At 46.7% G+C, this 17,863-nt stretch overlaps 1 protein-coding gene and 1 non-coding gene across 2 annotated transcripts in view; one reads left to right on the top strand and one right to left on the bottom strand.

Moving 5' to 3' along the window:
- The window catches only part of SLC12A4 (solute carrier family 12 member 4), a 74,968-nt gene that overhangs the window by 2,400 nt on the left and 54,705 nt on the right, over positions 1-17,863 (top strand). The gene's annotated exons all lie outside the window — the stretch shown is intronic.
- LOC119920384 lies at positions 3,383-3,520 on the bottom strand. Its single transcript, XR_005448133.1, has one exon. It is a non-coding gene; the product is annotated as a small nucleolar RNA SNORA7 (small nucleolar RNA).

Genomic DNA, 17,863 nt, shown 5'->3' with positions numbered 1-17,863 from the left:
AGATGGAGATGTTCTGAAGGCAGGAGGAGACCCGAACCTGAAGGGAGGGAGAGAGCAGGGGCAGAGATGTAGATTTAGGTGTCATCAGCGTAGAGATGATAGTTGAAGCCGTGGGAGTGAATGAGTTCACCAAGGGAGTGAGTGTAGAAACAGAACAGAAGGGGACCAAGAACTGACCCTTGAGGAACCCCTACAGTAAGGGGTTGGGAGGGGGAGGAGGAACCTGCAAAAGAGACTGAGAATGAACGACCGGAGAGATAAGAGGAGAACCAGGAGAGGACGGAGTCTGTGAAGCCAAGGTTGGATAGCGTGTTGAGGAGAAGGGGGTGGTCCACAGCATTGAAGGCAGCTGAGAGGTCGAGGAGGATTAGGATAGAGTAGGAGCTGTTGGATTTGGCAAGCAGGAGGTCATTGGTGACCTTTGAGAGGGCAGTTTCCGTGGAATGTAGGGGACGGAAGCCAGATTGGAGGGGGTCAAGGAGAGAGTTGGTGTTGAGGAATTCGAGGCAGCGGGTGTAGATGACTCGTTCAAGGAGTTTGGAAAGGAATGGTAGGAGGGAGATATGGCGATAACTAGAAGGAGAGGTGGGGTCAAGAGAGGGTTTTTTTCCCACTACCCTGCTGGTTCAATATCTCATCCTATCCCGACTGGATTACTGCATCAGCCTCCTCTCTGATCTCCCATCATCCTGGCTCTCCCCACTTCAGTCTATACTTCACGCTGCTGCCCGGATCATCTTTGTGCAGAAACACTCTGGGCATGTTACTCCCCTCTTCAGAAATCTCCAGTGGCTACCAGTCAACCTACGCATCAGGCAAAAACTCCTCATTCTCGGCTTCAAGGCTCTCCATCACCTCGCCCCCTCCTACCTCATCTCCCTTCTCTCCTTCTACAGCCCAGCCCGCACCCTCCCCTCCTCTGCTGCTAACCTTCTCACTGTGCCTCGTTCTCTCCTGTCCCCCCATTGACCCCCAGCCCACGTCCTCCCCCGGCCTGGAATGCCCTCCCTACGCACATCCGCCAAGCTAGCTCTCTTCCTTCAAAGCCCTACTGAGAGCTCACATCTTCCAGGAGGCCTTCCCAGACTGAGCCCCCTTTTTCCTCTCCCCCTCCCCATCCCCCCGCCCTACCTCCTTCCCCTCCCCACAGCAGCTGTATATATGTTTGTACAGATTTATTACTCTATTTATTTTACTTGTACATATTCACTATTCTATTTATTTTGTCAATGATGTGCATCTAACTTTACCTCTATTTTTTCTGATGACTTGACACCTGTCCACATGTTTTGTTTTGTTGTCTGTCTCCCCCTTCTAGACTGTGAGCCTGCTATTGGGTAGGGACCATCTCTATATGTTGCCAACTTGTACTTCCCAAGTGCTTAGTACAGTGTCTGCACACAGTAAGAGCTCAATAAATACGATCGAATGAATGAATGAGAGAGAGAGAGTGTGTGTGTGTGTGTGTGTGTGTGTGTGTGTCTGTTGGAGGTGGAGGGGGAGTGGCTCTGGGAATTTGGGGCTGGCTGTATCCAAGTAAGTGGAAGAAAATATAGAGACATGGAAATGAGGCTCTGAGCTCACCTGGAGGAGGTGGAGTAATAGTTTTAAGTGTTTACTATGTGCAGAGCACTGTGCTAAGTGCTGGGAAAGAACACAAGTGAGAATTAGACACTGTTCCTATCCATGGGGTGTATGTGGGGGGAGGTGGGGGAGGCTTACAATATGAAATTAAGCTCAACTGGCCCTCTGGTCCTTGATACTGAGCTTCCAGAAAGCACGTTTGGGCAGTCAGGGGCAGGAGGCATCTTAAAGGTACTCTTTGACCCCTGTGTATCTCTTGGGGGCAGGTGAGCAGCCTTTGGGGCCCGTCTTCCCTGTGGCTAGATCTGCAACCTGTAGGCAGCAGAAACTCATAATCCCCTCCTCAGACAATGCACAAAGAAATGGACACACATAGGGCCTAACCTTAGTTACCCAAAGACAGGATAAAGCCTCTTGCCTTCCAAATCACTGCTCTAACCCCTGGAAGTCTTAGCCTCTCTCCTTGAAGGTACAAGTGCAGTAGTGGAAGCCACTACTTCCGTCTCACTACTAGAGACGGTCCCTACCTAACAACGGGCTCACAGCCTTGGGGAAGCAGCGTGGCTCAGTGGAAAGAGCGTGGGCTTGGGAGTCAGAGGTCATGGGTTTGAATCCCAGCTCCGCCACTTGTTAGCTGTGTGACCTTGGGCAGGCCACTTAACTTCTCTGTGCCTCAGTTACCTCATCTGTAAAATGGGGATTTAGACTGTGAGCCCCAAGTGGGACAACCTGATCACCTTGTATCTCCCCCAGCACTTAGAACAGTGCTTTGCACATAGTAAGCACTTAACAAATACCACCATTATTATTATTATTATTATTATTATTGTTTGGGCATCGGGAAAATCCTTCACCTCTTGTCCCTTCCAGCTGCCATGTTATACACCCTAAAATAGTGAAATAGGGTGGTGATAGTGTACTTCTTCCCTAGGGTTGATGGGACAGATGAAGGGAGAAAGGGGGAGAGTAGGAGACTGGTGTGGGCAGGGATTGTCTCTCCTTATTGCTGAATTGTACTTTCCAAGCGCTTAGTACAGTGCCCTGCACACAGTAAGTGATCGATAAATATGATTGAATGAATGAGAAAACAGTCTTGGACTTGGGTCTTTTTCTCAACTAGCTCAGACTGCACTCCCTGGCTTCTTGTCCCTGTGGCAAGATGTCTGTCATCTTCCTCTTCTCCCCAGGTGAAATTCTCTCCCTCCCTCTCCCCCCATTATGGAGGGAGGGACATCTATTCTGATCATTTGTGGTTTTGTGCACAACTGGGTGGTTGGCTGGCCACTGGGAGGAGAACTCTTCATGGCTTCCACTACTGCACCTGTACCTTCAAGGAGAGAGGCTAAGACTTCTAGGGGTTAGAGCAGTGATTTGGAAGGCAAGAGGCTTTATCCTGTCCTTGGGTAACTAAGGTTAGGCCCTATGTGTGTCCATTTCTTTGTGCGCTGTCTGAGGAGGGGATTATTAGTTTCTGTCGCCTACAGGTTGCAGATCATGGCCACAGGGAAGAGAACCAGGAAGGGGAGCTGAGGTGCCTCAATTGCAGATTGGGGAAAGTTGTTGATTCTCTTGTCTTGTCTTATGCCGTCGAGTCATTTCCGACCCATAGCGACACCACGGACACCTCTCTTCCAGAATGCCCCGCTCTTCATCTGCAATCGTTCTGGTAGTGTATCCATAGAGTTTTCTGGGTAAAAATACGGAAGTGGTTTACCATTACCTCCTTCCTTGCAGTAAACCTGAGTCTCCTCCCTCGACTCTCTCCCATGCTGCTGCTGCCCAGCATGGGTGAGTTTTGACTTGCAGCAGATTGCCTTCCACTCGCTAGCCAGTGCCCAAGCTAGGATTGGAATGGGTAGGCCTCCGCTTGACTCTCCCTCCCATAGCGGAGACTGGTAGAGTACTGGAAACTCTCCAGGTGCGACCCTGAGAGGGGTGTTGATTCTCTAGGTACAGAAAAAAGGAAACGATCAATTCTTGGAGCACAGGAACTTGCTCCTGAATTTGGAGCAACAAATGGCCTGAGGTAGACAATCCTAGATCCTGAGTCTTAATATCTCCGTCCTGGCTGTACTTCCTCCATTTAAACCAGCCCCATATAAACCAAACCACATTGGTCAAACCGAGTCACAGTGTTTAAAGGGAAGAGTGGAAGGAGCACGAGCCTGGGAGTCAGAGGAACTGCTTTCTGAACTGCCTCTGCCACTTCATTCATTCAATCGTATTTATTGAGGGCACTTGCCTGCTGTGAGACCTAGGGCAAGTCCCTTAACTTCTCTGTGTCTCAATTTCCTCATCTGCAAAATGGGAATTCAATACCTGTTCTCTCTCCTATTTGACTGTGAGCCCCCTGCGAGACAGGGACTGTGTCCAGCCTGATAATTTTGTATTTATTCATTCATTCAATCGTATTTATTGAGCACTTACTGTTTGCAGAGCACTGTACTAAGTGCTTGGGAAGTACAAATCGGCAACATATAGAGACGGTCCCTACCCATCAATGGGCTCACAGTCTAGAAGGGGGAGACAGACAACAAAACAAAACAAGTAGACAGGTGAAACAAAGCAAGAAGACAGATTCATTGTGGGGCAGCCGCCTCCTAGAAAGAGGGGGTTGTGATGGTCAGAATATGCTCTGAATATCTTTATGGTAGGAGGTTGCTGCTTATTTTAGGGCCCAGGGCTTTCTATGGTATCTGTGGTATTCGTTAAGCATATAATAGGTGTCGCGCACTGTTCACATGGGGTAGATATGAGTTAATCAGGTCAAACACCATCCCTGTCCCACATGGGCTCACAGCCTAAGTAGGAGGGGGATCAGGTATTGAGTCCCCATTTTACAATTGAGGAAACTGCAGCCCAGAGTGGTTAAGAGACTTCCCAAGGTCACGCAGTAGGTAACTAAGCAGTAGAGCCGGAATTAGAACCCAGGTCCTCAAACTGCTAGGCCCTTGCTCTTTCCACTAGGCCATACTGTTTCCCTTCAGCATAAGTGCCCTCTGGGAGGCCCAAGCAGGGTTGTCTTGGGCAGGGAAAGGCAAACAACCAAGCCAGTCAGTCAGTCAATGGTATTTATTGAGAGCTTCCTGTAGTCAGAGTACTAAGCACTTGGGAGAGTGCTACCATGCTTGGCACTTACTAAGCGTTTAACAAATGCCATAGTTTTTATTGGCCCACCTCCCTTCCCCTGTGGGAGCAGATAAATGCAAGAAGGCTAGCACCATCCATGTCTGATTTTTTTTTTCAGTTGCCTATTTTGTGAAGTTGCTATTTAAAAGCTAAATCTGAGCAAGACTGGACAGTATATGCTGTGTTGTGGACAGAGATGTCTGGCCATGGGGATTCTATGAAACATTTTCAATAATAATAATAATAATGATATAATAATAATAATGATGGTATTTGTTAAGCACTTACTATGGGCCAAGCTCTGTTCTAAGCCCCGGGGGGCTTGGGGGGAGAATACAAGGTAATCAGGTTGTTCCATGTGGGGCTCACAATCTTAATCCCCATTTTACAGATGAGGGAACTGAGGCACAGAGAAGTTAAGTGATTTGTCCAAAGTCACACAGCTGACAAGTGGCGGAGCCCAGAACCTCTGACTCCCAAGCCCAGGCTCTTTCCACTGAGCCACGCTGCTTCTCACAGTGGCAGTTATTGATCAATTACTGTGTGCAGACCACTGTACTAAACTCTTGGAAGGGTACAATATAATAGTGCAGGTAGACACAATCCCTGCCCACAAGGAGCATAAAGACTAGAAGGGGAGGCAGACATTAAAATAAATTACAGATGGGTATGGGGTGGATGAAAGTCAGAATGCTTTCAGTTTTGACCTTTTGCTTTCTGCCGTGACTTCTCTGTCCTGTTTTTATTCCCTGCTGCATCACTAGCAATTAGTACAGTGCTCTGCACATAGTAAGTGCTCAGTAAATACCATTGATTGATTGATAAAGGGACAAGATTAATTGCCAGGTTACTTACAGCTTCCTTCTGTTTTTGAGTCACTTCTGGGGAAGGTTGCGGGTGTGAGATCCACATCAGTCCTGGTCTCTTCTCTCCCTCACACTCATCTTCAGCCCCCCAGCCTCTCAGCTTTTCCTTCCTCCGCTCCACACATTTCTTGCCTCCAAAGGAGCCTTCCTTCAGAGTTTTCTTCTCACTGGTTGCTTTCCCCATCTCATTCTCTTTCCACAGCATTCCAGAGTATTACTACAACTTCTCTTCCTGGTCTCTTCTCTGACCCATCTGAAACCAAACCCCAGCCTCAGCCTGGGAGTCTGACTGCCTTGCTGCCGATCCAGCCCCGGTATATTCTTTCTTTCCTGTAAGGGTCCTCATGTCAAAGGAGAGCCCTTCTTTTCTAGGTCCTGGTGCCCACAGTCAAGGAAGCTGTATGATTATTACTCCATGATCCGCTTAAATTCAGCACTCAGAAAAGCCTCATGCTAAGTAGAGATTAAAACACTTCACAGCCTGATTGGCCAGGAACGAGCAATTGGGCATTAAAACCAGCCACCCAAGGCAAAAGTCAAAGTTGCTCTTAATTTATTTTTAAACACTTCTGCAAGCAGGATGGGGGACACACAGGGTGCTGGCGATCTGAAGAGTCTTGTTGGTGAGTGGCTTTTCATCTTCTTTTCTTTCTTTAGAACAGCTGCCCCTAAATCACTGAGGAAGACAAAGTTGTAACAATCTAGCATAGGTCTTTAAGAAAGATAAAGTGACAGCTTAACTTGTCCCCTGCTGAGCACACTTTGTACTTCATCACTCTGTTGAAGAGGGCCAGGCCTTATCTTATGACATCCTTGAAATGTAGTCTGACCTAGAAAGCTAGAAAGCCAAGATTATTTCTTATGTCAGACTGGTTTCCTTTCACATTTTCCTTCTGGTGAACTGAAAGAAGATTCTGCCTTCAGGATCTCTTTGGGATTGGTGTCTGTCCTTAGGAGCAAGGCCTTTTAAATAGACAGCTTCTGTTGCCAGGTACTGAGCACAGGGCACATTTTCCTTCAGCTGGTGGCGTGAACAGAGGGATGGGGCAGGGGTGGTTGGGGACAAGTTTATCTCCGACATGGGCTGTGGCTCTAGAGTAGCTTTTCATTTTTGGCATTGATGACAGTGATAGTTGCCACCATGGCTGTCTCAGGGCAGACACATGGTCAATTAATCATAGAGCTACTTATTTTCACTAGGCCAGGGTGTAACCAACCTCCTAACTAAATGAAATTTGTCCTCTATTTTATTTACATCTGTAGAGACTTTCTAAATATGAATAAAAGTCTTGTAGTCGGGTGAAAGTCGAAAGTGATGATTATTTGTGGAGTGAGCTGGGGTTTACTGAGAGTTTGTAGTGTTCTGTTTTTGACCAGTATGGATATGCTGAAGTTTATGTCCTTGGACTAACTACTGGGGGTCACTTCAGGAAGCCAATGACCTTTTGCTCAGTTAATTTGAAATCCTGTTCTCCTTTGCAGTCATTTTCTGAGTTAAAATGTTCTAAACACAGTGTTCCCATGACTGAGCTGGGCCTGAAGGCGCTGCCTAGCTGACCTGCCCACTCTTACCAGGGCTGGGAATGGGATGTTGTTATTGTGTGCAGGTGCAATTGTAGGTGTTACAGATGGATTCATTACTTGGAAATGTCAATTTGGAAGGATATGGGGTTTGACAGTAACCTTTTTCCCACTTGCCTCCTGAGACCTTTATTAGGTTTGTGATTGTCCAAGCAACGCTGTCCTGAATTGGTAAATGTCTTCCTAGAGCTGGAGGAAAATATTCTGATTACTTCTTCCTTTTGGCTTCCTTTCAGTGCTTAGGAAAGGGCTCCGTTTAAGGGCCAGGGGTTTGAGGGTGTGGGCCACTTAGTGGGACCTGTAGTCACTTCCAGAATTCATGCAAAGCAAAATGTATTGTCCGGCCAGCTAGGGGAGACATCAGAATGCACCTAGAGCTGTTTGGAATTTGATTACTATGTTTCATTGGCTTTCCAGGCAGTTCAAGCACGTAATCCCAGTTGTTATGGTAATACATTACAGAGGAAAAACAGCAGGACAAACAAAAGCAGCAGTGATTTAAAGGTGGGAAACTCCGACTCTGGAGTCTGTGCTGCCCTTTGGTTCCATGATTCCTTTTTGCAAAAATTCTCTCTCCACCGGAAGCCCACTGGGCAGTGACGGAATGGCGGCAAACCTAGCAATTATGTAGCCGGTGGGAACATAGGCAACATAGGCCCTTCCAAAGAACCCCTTCTTTGGAAGGGGTTTAACAGGAGACTGTGGAGGGGCAGGGCACAGTGAGGTGAGTGGGATTTGGGCTTTGCTGAAAAGGCAGACATTCCCACCCACACATTCTGACTCTCCTTTCAGGTGCGGTCTGAGCAGAACTGCATTTTTAATGGAAAAGTTCAAGACTCTAGGAAGGGTTTCTGGGGTTCAGACAGCACGTGTCTTCAGAAAACAGAGTGCTCAGGAGTTCAAACTTGTTGGGGACCTGCTCACCCCTCCTGTGGCTGAATAACTGGTCTGGCATTGGGTGAAGCATGCTCACTTTGGAAAGTGCCCATTATGCTGAGCCTGCTTGGCCTTGTAATCAATCAAGTAGTCAATCCATCAGTGATGTTTATTGAGTGCTTACTGTGTGCAGAGCACTGTACTAACTACTTGGGAGAGTACAACAAAGTCGGTTAGACATGTTCCCTGCGCACAAGGAGCTTACAGTTTAGAGCGGGAGACAGACATTAACATGAATACATTATGGATATGTACATAAGTGCTGTGGGGCTGAGGATGGGGCGAATATCCAGTAGTTTTTAAATCGTACAGAGCCAAGTGCATTGGCAAAATTTCATTCTGCTTTCAGGCCTTAAGAGCCACATCAGTGAGCCCAGGCCCTGGACCTGAAACGAACGAGGCAGGGTTTACAAGATATCAGGCTAGGGGAAAATAAGAAAAGTCCCCTGGCACTAAATCTGTCCTCCTAGAAGCAGTAGATGCTTCTGTTCCAGGTGGACTGGACTGCCCAGACACAACACACAAGAGCTTCCTCTGGAGGCCTCTGCCCCTGGCACCGGCTAATGGTGGTCACTTTCTTCCTTCTTTGAACATGTCTGCATACAAATCCATACCCTGCATCCACCCACCCATTCCCTTTGTGCTGTGTCTCACGGTGACATAGTAGGTGCAAACTAGTAGATGAGGCACCAGATTTGGAGTCAAAGATCCTGGGTTCTATTCCTGTGCTTGCGTATGGCTCCCTATGGGACCAGAGACAAGCCAAATCTCTCTGAGCCTCACTCTCCCCAACTGTACAATGGGCAAAGCTCTGTATGTAGATGGTGTGGGGCAGTGAGGCTGAGATTGAGTTCATTGCCCAGCCAACTGAACCCCAGAACTGTCAGTTACTGCCTGTTCACCCCATTTCATTTCCACAACACAAGTGGGGTAGGGAGGCGGGGCATCTAAGCCCTGTTATACGCTCTTCATTTCATGCTGCTCAGGAAGAGTGCAGGGAGGTATGGGACATGTTGGGACATGCTGGAACATTTTTCAAATTGTTGATGACTGTGGATCGAGCCAGGATCTGCATTCTGGGACAGAAAATCCAGTGGGAGCCAGGGCCTGGAGCGAGGAGAGGGGAGCTTCATAAGCTATCACTCAATCAGCCAAAGAGCAAGAGTTTGGCTTCAATTTTCTGGATTTTTCAAGGAAATTGACAGGTGGAGGGCGGGGTTGCTGAAAGAGGGTGGTAACTGAGGCCAAAGTGTATTTTTAGGCTTCAGTGATGTGGATCGTTCTTGTGTGTAGACCCAGCCGGTGGCACTAGCCACTTACACACCTAAACTGAGAACAGGCAGTGTACCCAGCCGCCCACCCCTTCTTGTTTTGGATCCTCCTCTGTAACAGCCTCACCGCATCACTGATTTCTATAAAAAGGATCATAATGTCAGCCTTGGGTGAGGTGTCCAGGAGGGAAAATCTGATCCCAAGAACAGCTGATCTGGCTGGTCTGATCTCAATCTCCCTTCCAAATCGATCCTGAGAGGAGTCTAAAGATCGCCTCTGAAATGAACATCTGACCAGAAGAGAAGGGAATCGGAGGGAGTGAGCAGGGACTTTGAGAGGAACTTAAAGGGGCTTTCAGGAACTGGCCCTGTGGATGAGAGGAAGGAAGCCCATGGCTCTATACACAACTTCTGAGTTGCTCATGGTGGAGAGGTATGCGGTCCTGATCCTCCTGTTCTTTTCCCAATGGAGTCAAGTAAATTGATCTCCAGACCTTTTTCCTCCTCCCTCCTTGGGCACCCTGTCCATCATTTCCTCCTCCCGTGAGAGTCTTCCCCTCCCTCCCCCACGCCTCCTCCTTCTGAGGCAGCTGCTTGGGTGACAGAGTCAGTCCCCTGCAAGTGCAGCTCTTGGTCGTGGGATGTTCAATGTCTCATCCAGAAGTGTGTGATCCGTTTTGTCCATTGAGCAAGGAGAATGATGGGAAACCAAGCCCTGGACCCAGGGAAAGCAGTTGAGAGGAGAGGTGAGCCAGAACGGATGGGCCAGAACAAAAAACCAAGGGCTTCCGGAGGGTGAGCAAGGGAGAGAGACACTTGTCGAGTTCTCCGGCAGCGGATGTGTTCATATCATGTGCTGCTGTGTTTGACAATCGCTCTTTGATTTTAATGGACCTAATGGGATATGTGTGTAGGGCTTCAGAGCTTAATCTAGAAAGTGGCACACAGCTTGAGAGCCTAAATGATCTCCAAATTGGAAATGTATTTAAAAATCTCAGAATGCATTGTAGCACTCTGGGAGCAGTCCTGGGACCTATGGTGCAATGGTTAACCAGTTGCTGATTCTGAAATATGACTGATTGAACAGCACGGCCAAACTTTGCCCTGCTTTGGTTTAAGGTCTCAATCATTCAAAATTTCTGATTAGTGTGTTTAATTCATGAAGCACAAACATCTGGTACCTCAGCAGAATCAAGGTTCGTCCTTGAGAAGGGTGGTGATTGAAAGGGGGGCTAACCGCCCCCCTCCCCCCAGTTAAAATGAGTTTTTCTGTGCTATGCAGCAGATTGCTAAATTACATGTTGTATGTGTGCTAAACTATAGTGGCTGGGATCTATATAGCAGTGAGACCGGACAGTAGGCAAGAATTGGGGCCCTCGGGGTCTTGTTACCATGAAAATCCATAGTTTCGATCTCTCCCTGCCTTATTGGGGGGTGATAATTCAGTCCTTTTCATAGATCCTTGGCTGCAAGATTTTAAAAAGCGAATTGCAGAAACAGTTTAGAGAAACCTCACAGCCTTCATATGGCGATCTGTCATGTTTAAATGCCTATTGTTGAATTGTGATAGTATTGGAAAAAGTTGAATCGGCACCCATGTAAAACTGTGGCATATAGTTTGAAGAGTCTCTTGCACACACAGAGAGGTTGGAGAAAGTACAGTAGAATCAATTTTGAGTTGACATGCTCTGTGCTTATTTTTGAAAATAAAATAATAATAATAATGGTATTTGTTAAGCGCTTACTATGTGCCATGCACTGTTCTAAGCACTGGAGCACTGTTCTAAGGCTGACATAAAATGCCTTGACACTAATTTAATTACTGATTGAAATTGGTTTTAAGTCCCAATCCATTTATATTTTATTCATCCTGCCCTGGTTTATGAAGTAAAATACCTATATAGTCCAGCTGTATACAACATCCAGTCTTTCCTATCTCTCAAGCTAGATGGTTATATATTTATAGAAGCACTGTAATAAAATTCTCTGGGGAAAGTCAGGCACAATTCATTGTAACAAAGATTTTATCACTTTTAGAACTTTAGACAATTGAATTATATATTTATTCTCTTTTTATAAGCAGCCTAAATGCAGTAAAGGAGAAAAGAAAAAATTGAGAGTTGGTTTGAAGTTTTGCGGTCAGGAAAATTGGGAATCTATGAAAAAAACGAAGCATCAGTGGTTTGACATAGTACATGAGCAGATTCTTTTGCAACTTTGAAAGTGGAGGCTTTTAAATTCAGACTTTTACGCAACAAATCTTTCCTGTGAGCCCCTCCAGGGACAGAATCTGTGTCTAATTCCCAGTTGTTGTAGTTTTTCCCGGTGCTAATTCTCACCTGTTGTACTCTTTGCCGATGTTCAGTAAACAATAATGAATAATAATAATTTATTACTACTACATCATTACATAACCAAGATAGTAATAATAATAATTCATAATGATTAGGGCATTTTTAAGCACTTGGGTAGAATACAAGGCTGAGATTGGACACAGTCCCATCCCACCAGCTCTCACAATTTGTCTCATTCCTATTTTACAGATGAGGAAACTGAGTCCCAGAGAGGTCAAGTGACTCACCCAAGGTCACACAGCAGGCCAGTGGTGTAGCTGGGACTCGAATGTGGGTCTCCTGACTCTCAGTCTAGTGCTCTTTCAGTTATACCATGATAGTTACCAAGAAAACTAATAAGGGGGCAGAGGAGAGAGCCTGGCGTCTATCAATCAGAGGTATTTATTGAGCACTTACTGTGTGCAGAGCACTATACTAAGTGCTTGAGAGAGTGCAATACAACAGAGTTGGTATCAATCAATCATTGATATTTATTGAACACTTACTGTGTGCAGAGTACTGTACTAAGTGGCAACAGAGTTGGTAGACACGTTCTCTGTGCACCATGAGCTTACAGTCTGTGGGGGTAGGAAGATGATCATTAAAATAAAATAGAGGTGGGGAACAGTAGAGTGTAAGGATATGAACATAAGTGGTTTGGGGCGGAGGTGGGATGAATAACAAAGTGTTTAAGGGGTACAGATCCACGTGCATAGATGATGCAGAAGGGAGGGTGACTAGGGTGGGAAATGAGGATAGTCAGGGAAGCCCTCTTGGAGGAGATGTGATGTTAATAAGGTTTTTGAGTGGGAGAGTGGTGTTCTGTCAGATACGAGGGAGAAGAGATTTCCAGGCAGGAGGGAGGGAGGGTGAGATCAAGGCCTTGGCAGCGGGAGAGCTGAGAATGAGGCAGAGTAAGTAGGTTGGCTTTAGATGAGTGGAGTGTCCAGGCTGGGTTGGAGTGAGAGAGCTGATTGAGGACCTGTGTATTATGATTATGATTATGGTTGAGTACATAAGCAGAGGTGTTGCAAGACACGGATGACGTGAGTGACCCCTCCGAGAGTAAAAAAAAAACCAGAAATGTGCCAGGTTCCTGTGGTTTTGCAGAATGCAAGGCTTGGGGCTCTCTGGCCTGTCACCAGAATGGGTAGGGCAGCAACATTTGTCTTTGAGTCCTGCAGAGGTAGAATGTTAACTCAGGTGGATGGGACTGACTGATGCCAAAGGTTACTCCTGCCCAGATTGAGGATCAGGAGGGTGACAGATTGAGGCCTGATTCCGGTGTCAATCAATCAATCAATCAATCAATCAATCGTATTTATTGAGTGCTTACTGTGTGCAGAGCACTGTACTAAGCACTTGGGAAGTACATGTTGGCAACATATAGAGACGGTCCCTACCCAACAGTGGGTTCACAGTCTAGAAGGGGGAGACAGAGAACAAAACAAAACATATTAACAAAATAAAATAAATAGAATAGATATGTACAAGTAGAATAAATAAATAGAGTAATAAATACGAACAAACATATACATATATACAGGTGCTGTGGGGAAGGGAAGGAGGTAAGGTGGAGGGGGAGAGGAAGGAGGGGGCTCAGTCTGGGAAGGCCTCCTGGAGGAGGTGAGCTCTCAGTAGGGCTTTGAAGCGGGGAAGAGAGCTAGCTTGGCGGATGTGTGGAGGGAGGGCATTCCAGGCCAGGGGGATGACATGGGCCGGGGGTCGACGGCGAGACAGGCGAGAACGAGGCACGGTGAGGAGATTAGCGGCAGAGGAGCGGAGGGTGTGGGCTGGGCTGTAGAAGAAGAGAAGGGAGGTGAGGTAGGAGGGGGCGAGGTGATGGAGAGCCTTGAAGCCGAGGGTGAGGAGTTTCTGCCTGATGCGTAGGTTGATTGGTAGCCACTGGTGATTTTTGAGGAGGGGAGTAACATGCCCAGAGCGTTTCTGGACAAAGACAATCCGGGCAGCGGCGTGAAATATGGATTGAAGTGGGGAGAGACAAGAGGATGGGAGATCGGAGAGGAGGATGATACAGTAGTCCAGACAGGATAGGATGAGAGCTTGAACGAGCAGGGTAGCAGTTTGGATGGAGAGGAAAGGGCGGATCTTGGCAATGTTGCGGAGCTGAGACCAGCAGGTTTTGGTGACGGCTTGGATGTGGGGGTGAACGAGAGAGCGGAGTCGAGGATGACACCAAGGTTGCGGGCTTGTGAGACGGGAAGGATGGTAGTGCCGTCAACAGTGATGGGAAAGTCAGGGAGAGGGCAGGGTTTGGGAGGGAAGACAAGGAGTTCAGTCTTAGACATGTTGAGTTTTAGGTGGCAGGCAGACATCCAGATGGAGATGTCCTGAAGGCAGGAGGAGATGCGAGCCTGGAGGGAGGGGGAGAGAGCAGGGGCAGAGATATAGATTTGGGTGTCATCAGTGTAGAGATGATAGCTGAAGCCGTGGGAGTGAATGAGGTCACCAAGGGAGTTAGTGTAGATCGAGAACAGATGGGGACCAAGAACTGAACCTTGAGGAACCCCCACAGTAAGGGGATGAAGTCTTTAGATGAAGGTAGGTCTGGTCAAATGGGAGTTGCATTCTGGGCTGGTTCCTACCACTTGGGAATAGAGGCAGATTGCTGAAGAAGAGGGAACGCACTGGAAGCGGTTTATTGGGCAGCTATCATCATCATCACGCAGTTGGTGCTCGATAAATAACATTGATTGTCTGATTGGTCAATCACAGTTTGAGTAGGCACACCAGGGAAGCAGTGTGACGTAGTGGAAAGAGCACAGGCCTAGGAGTCAGAGGACCTGGGTTCTAATTCTGGTTCTGCCACTTGTCTGCTGTGTGACCTTGGGCAAGTCATTCAACATCTCTGGGCCTCAGTTGCCTCATCTGCAAAAAAGGGATTAAATCCTACTCCATCCTACTTAGACTGTGACCTCCACATGGACAGGGGCTGTTTACAACCTATTTATCTTGTACCTACCCCAGCGCTTAATACTGTGCTTGGTGCCAAGCACAGTAGTTAACAAGTACCATAAAAAAATTGTAAGAATAAGATATGGTCCCTGGCCTTGAGGATTTTACAATCTAATCATAGAGATGGGAAAAGACAGGATACAGTCTTACTTAAAATTAAAATATTCAATTAGATAAAAATCCATCAATCATATTTATTGAGTGCTTACTGTGTACGGAGCACTGTACTAAGTGCTTGGGAGAATACAATTATAAGAGTTGATCAACATGATCTTTGCCCACAAGAAGCATACAGTCTAGAGGGGGGAGACAGACATTAATATAAATAAATAACTAATATGTCCATAAGTGCTGCGGGGTTGAGGGAGGGTGAATAAAGGGTACAAATCCAAGTACAAGTGCCTTAAAAAGTGCAAGTGCCTGGGCATGAAAAAACAGTTTATTTTAACGTCTGTCTCCCCCTGTAGACAGAAAGCTCCTTGTGGACAGGGATCACATCTACCAACTCTGTACTGGACTTTCCCAAGCACTTAGTACAGCTCTCTGTGCACAGTAAGCGCTCAATAAATACCATTCCTTGATTGCTTAAGAAATATACCTAAGAAAAATATTCATAAGGACTGGGGTAGCTATGGCCACTTACTCAATTTTACTTTCCCAAGCGCTTAGTAGAATGCCATCAATAAACATCATTGATTGGTGACCAGGCTCAAGATGGGGTTAATTTCCAAAGGCTTCTTAGTGGACAATTAATTGACCTTTAATAGAAGGTAGGAATGTGAATTGGCCTAGAGGCAGAGGGAAGGCGTCCTAGGTGGGGGAAATGGTCTGTGCAATATATTTTTTTAAATGTTCTTTGTTAGGCACTAACACTATTCTAAGTGCTGCAGTAGAATCTAGATCACTGGGTTGGATACTGTCCTTGTCTCAAATAGGACTCAATTTTAATCCCCATTTTAGATGAGGTAACTGAGGCATCGAGAAGTGAAGTGATTTGCCCAAAGTCACACATCAAACAAGTGGCAGAGGCAGGATTAGAATCCAGGTCCTCTGACTTCCAGACCCATGGTTTTTTCGCTAGGGAAATTTGGAGGTGAGCAAGTTAGCTTGGGCAAAGATTAAAGAATGAGCTGGGCTAGAGCAGAAGAAAAAGGCAGCTAGGAAGGTGGAAACCATTTGCTGGAGAGCCTTAAAGCCAATGAGAAGAGATTCTTCCAGCGATGATGGGAAATTTAGGAAGACATGAGGGTGCAAGAGGGATGATAAGGAACTCAGCAATTCATTCATTCATTCACTCAATCGTATTTATTGAGCGCTTACTGTGTGCAGAGCACTGTACTAAGCACTTGGGAAGCACAAGTTGGCAACATATAGAGATGGTCCCTACCCAACAGCGGGCTTACAGTCTAGAAGGGGGAGACAGACAACAAAACAAAACATATTAACAAAATAAAATAAATAGAATAGTAAATATGTACAAGTAAAATAGAGTAATAAATATGTACAAACATATATATAGTTGCTGTGGGGAGGGGAAGGAGGTAAGGCGGGGGGGTTGGGGAGGGGGAGGAGGGGGAGAGGAAGGAGAGGGCTCAGTCTGGGAAGGCCTCCTGGAAGAGGTGAGCTCTCAGTAGGGCTTTGAAGGGAGGAAGAGAGCTAGCTTGGCGGATGTGCGGAGGGAGGGCATTCCAGGCCAGGGGTCGGCGGTGGGACAGGCGAGAACGAGGCACAGTGAGGAGGTTAGCGGTAGAGGAGCGGAAGGTGCGGGCTGGGTTGTAGAAGGAAAGAAGGGAGGTGAGGTAAAAGGGGGCGAGGTGATAGCCTTGAAGCTGAGAGTGAGGAGTTTTTGCCTGATGCATAGGTTGACTGGTAGCCACTGGAGATTTTTGAGGAGGGGAGTAATATGCCCAGAGTGCTTCTGCACAAAGATAATCCAGGCAGCAGCCGGAAGTATAGATTGAAGGGGGGAGAGACAGGAGGATGGGATATCAGAGAGGAGGCTGATGCAGTAATCCAGTCAGGATGGGATGAGAGATTGAACCAGCAAGGTAGCAGTTTGGATGGAGAGGAAAGGGCGGATCTTGGTGATGTTGCGGAGGTGAGACCAGCAGGTTTTGGTGACAGATGGGATGTGAGGGGTGAACAAGAGAGCAGAGTTGAGGATGACACCAAGGTTGCGGGTTTGTGAGACGGGAAGGATGTATACTCCTCAGAGTATAGGAGATGGATCAGTCAATCAATCAAAGGTGTTTATTGAGCACTTACTGTGTGCAGAGTCATGTACTAAGTGCTTGGGAGAGTCCAATACAATAGAGTTGGTAGACCTGATCCCCGCCCACAAGGGCTTTACAGTCTCACCTGGAGTCTTGGCAGCAGCATTGGTGAGGGCTGGGGTGGGCAGCCTTACAATGAAACACAGAAGTTGAAGCTTAAGTTTTTAGAAAGCACAGTCTCCAGAATCTAGGAATAAGGACAGGGCAGCAATATGGGGGATGGGAAGGGATTGGACCAAACTATTCATCAATTTTACTTAGTTAATAGAGTACGGATGGAAGGTCTCTTTATCGTAGACAGGGGCAAGACCAAGAGCAAGTCATCTGTCTGATTTCAGAGGAGTAACTGAAAGTTTCCTGTGATGATAAATCATCTAGGAAAGTCATTTTATTTCCCTGCCCTCTGCCTGCCAGAAAGCTTTTTCATCCTTTCAACCACCCTAGGTCACCTTTTCATAAAAATTTCCAGAGAGGGAGGCTCCAAAGCCTTCCCTACGGTTATGAACCCTTCTATACAAGAAGACCTTTAAAATTCTCACCTAAATCCTTCTTTCTTCCATTTAAGCCTTGTTAATTCCCTGTTGTGCCCTGTTCTGGAAACAGAAAAACAGCTACTCACTTCCTCCCATTTAATGGCACGTCATATATTAAATCCTGCCTCAGTCTTCTCTTCTTTGAGCTAAATGAACCGCAATTCCTTAGGCCCATTTTGCAATCCATTAATGAATTTCTTTGGCCTTGGAGCCTCTTATTCTCCACACCCCTCTTCAGTTGTGTGTTCCAAAGTGGACATAGTACTGTAACAAAGGCCCAACACTCAGAACAGTGGACGGATAAAGAAAGGATAATTTATTTATTAGATTTGCGTTGTAAAGAAGGTAATGAGAAAGGCGAAGGCACCTGGTTCCTAAAGA

The sequence above is a fragment of the Tachyglossus aculeatus genome, chromosome X1 (assembly GCF_015852505.1).
Source record: "Tachyglossus aculeatus isolate mTacAcu1 chromosome X1, mTacAcu1.pri, whole genome shotgun sequence".
NCBI classification, from domain to species: Eukaryota; Metazoa; Chordata; class Mammalia; order Monotremata; family Tachyglossidae; genus Tachyglossus; species Tachyglossus aculeatus.
The sequence above is the reverse complement of the archived record's forward strand: the minus strand, read 5'-3'. Positions and strand labels throughout refer to the sequence as shown.